Below are 3361 nucleotides of genomic sequence, written 5' to 3' on the forward strand. Positions count from 1 at the left end.
ATATGTAAATATAAATAGACAAATATTGAAAAATAGATCAAAAAATAAATAAATTATATGAACAGTTGTGCTATAGATGATAGAATGGAATAGAATAGAACGAGATGCAGGGATGTACTAGGATGGAGGTGGTAACAAATAAATATAAGGTTATTGCACATTTTTATTGCATAATGTGGGGTCCATTTAACTGTTCATGAGGTAGATTGCCTGGGGGAAGAAACTGTTCTTGTGCCTGGCTGTCCTGGTATTTGCGGCTCTGAAGCGCCGGCCAGATGGCAAAAGTTCAAAAAGGGGATAACTTGGATGTGAGGGATCCAGAGTGATTTTCTGAGCCCTTTTCCTCACTCTGGATGTATATAGTTCTTGAAGGGTGGGCAGGGGAGCACCAATAATCCTTTCAGCAGCCGAACCTATTGGTCAATAGTAATAAACCATTCATTAACCACTAATAATGAAATTTCCAAAAATGCTATTAACTTTTGATTAAATTATCCTATGGTAATGAAACTGGACTCAAAATATTCCTTGGGTCTTGCCAAGAACAAAGATACCAAATTTTTTTCGAACTCCTCCTAGTGTGTGTTCACACTTGTCATGTTTGGTTTGAATAAAACGAACCCTGGTGCGATTGCTCTGTTAGTGCGGTTCATTTGAGTAAGCGTGAACGCTGCCATCCGAACCCTGGTGCGCACCAAACTATCGAACCGAGACCGCTAAAAAGATGGGTCTCGATCCACTTCCAAACGAACCCTGGTGCGGTTCGATTGAAATATGAACACAACACGGACCAAAGATCGAACCAAACCAAAAACAGGATGTGATGTCACAAGGTGCGACGCCACAATTCACATGGTAGAAAGAGCGGTATCCAAAACAAATTGAGCAGAGGGCAAACGTGGACCAACCAGGAGTTAAAGTGCCTCATAAATATTTGGTCCGACGAGCATATTTTGAGTATGCTAGAAAAAATGCACAAAAATGCTCAGGTGTTCCAAATGTTTAATGATCAGTTAAGGGAACACAGGTTCAACAGGAGTGTGGAACAGTGCCGCATAAAAGTGAAGGTTGCGTCAACAGTACATAAAAGTGCGTGATACTCTGCATCGAAGTGGCAGCTCTAGTGAAGAAAAGAATCAGTTTTTATTGTATGACGATATGGATCAAATTCTTGGCGCACATCCGACTTTCAGTCCCGTGAACGTCATCAAGTCATTTGAAGACGCAGACGAATCCACTGCTGACAACGAAGAAGGTGAGCATTATTATTGTTTATTAGCATATCAAACAATATTTTTATTGAGAACCGTGGCGTAGCAATAATTGTCAGCACATGAGAACAAGAAATTAGTTACTTCGCAATAAAACAAGATCATGTAGGTGCACAGAGGTTGAACCTTATGAAAATTTAACGGTTTTATTACAATAAAAATGTAGCAACCATGTTTTATTGGCACATCGATTACCTTTTGTATAACCAGTTTTACTACATTGTAGCGAATCAGCTCACTGGGAAATATGAATAATTAATCATAACTAGTTATAATTAATTATAAATATTTAGATCCGCTGTAAGTATTTACTTGACCTCTCAGGGTCAACTGTCTGTTAATTCTAGTGAGGGGTCTGTGAATGTTTGTTAATCTAATGAATAATTGATTTGTTAAATCAAATGAAAAATGGTGTGTCTGATTGGTCCAGACGCTACAACATATATGGTTAAACTATGGTTAGTATAGCAAAACCATGGTGAATTTATGGTTACCATGGTTTAACTACAATAACCTTGTTTTTTTTTTGTTTTATTTGTCGTAAAACTGTGGTTAATTTTCGTAAGGGGAGTAACGTTACACTTCCCCAGAACAAAAATAATGTGTTGTTACTGATGTTTTTACCTTGTCTCCAAAAGTATATAAAATTTCCATGCAAGATAAAATTCCCTCAGATCAACCAAGTGTTTTTTATACTGAACAAAATTATAAACGCAACACTTTTGTTTTAGCCCCCATTTTTCATGAGCTGAACTCAAATATCTAAGACTTTTTCTATGTACACAAAAGGCCTATTTCTCTCAAATATTGTTCACAAATCTGTCTAAATCTGTGTTAGTGAGCACTTCTCCTTTGCCGAGATAATCCATCCACCTCACAGGTGAGGCATATCAAGATGCTGATTAGACAGCATGATTATTGCAAAGGTGTGCCTTAGGCTGGCCACAATAAAAAGCCACTCTAAAATGTGCAGTTTTATGCTTTTTCCCATATGCGTCTTAAGCAAGACGCAGTACGAGTGAAGTATCGAAAGGGAACTGCACATTTTAGAGTGGCCTTTTATTGTGGCCAGCCTAAGGCACACCTGTGCATTAATCATGCTGTCTAATCAGCATCTTGATATGCCGCACCTGTGAGGTGGATGGATTATCTCGGCAAAGGAGAAGTGCTCACTAACACAGATTTAGACAGATTTGTGAACAATATTTGAGAGAAATAGGCCTTTTGTGTACATAGAAAAAGTCTTAGATCTTTGAGTTCAGCTCATGAAAAATGGGGGCAAAAACAAAAGTGTTGCGTTTATAATTTTGTTCAGTGTATGTTAAATAATTTATTGTAATTTATCTTGTAAGGGGAGGCAGGATCTCCTGAGGACAGTGTAGGTGACCAGATGGCAGATGACCAAAGCATGAGTGCAGAAAGCATACAAGAACAGGCCATCCCCAAGGTTCGTGCGCGTAAGAGGAAAGCGAAGAGTGACAGTCTTGACCTTCAGACCTTACATCATCAGAGGGAACTGCTGAAGGAGTATCAAGAATCTGAACACAATCTGCAACAACAGGAAATCAAAGTTTTTGAAAAATGTCTGAAAGCAAACCAGGAAGCTGAAGAACGTAGATTTCAAACTTTACAAGCTCAACAGCAGGCTACTGACAATATGTTTTTTCAGTTAATGGGTACATTGATTAATGCAGTATGCCAGGATAAAACAAAAGGGTCAACGCCATCTTATCTCAACTCACCTCCAGGAGGCCCAGCGATGTGTACCCCTACAGTCTCAGTTCCTCAGTACAACATAACAGGTTCAGCTGCAGTCCAAACTGATGCAAAACAGCCAAGGTCTGACGCTAATGCACTGTCATCTTTGCTACATGAGGCCAACTCTGCCCAACACTACTTCAATCTTTAGGGCCTTCTAATGAAATGAGGCTAAGTTCATAAACTACTCTTTTCTGGTTTTAGTTAAGTTTGTATGGTCACCTGTTAGAATGTTTCTGTGACTTTCAGGGAATTTGTTAAAAAGAGCAGTTTTAAGTCAGTTTGAAGAACGTACAAATTCTAATTTGTCAGTTTTTCTTTTTTTGTCTTTA

The sequence above is a fragment of the Sinocyclocheilus rhinocerous genome, unplaced genomic scaffold, assembly GCF_001515625.1.
Source record: "Sinocyclocheilus rhinocerous isolate Xijiao unplaced genomic scaffold, SAMN03320098_v1.1 scaffold2907, whole genome shotgun sequence".
Lineage (NCBI taxonomy): Eukaryota > Metazoa > Chordata > Actinopteri > Cypriniformes > Cyprinidae > Sinocyclocheilus > Sinocyclocheilus rhinocerous.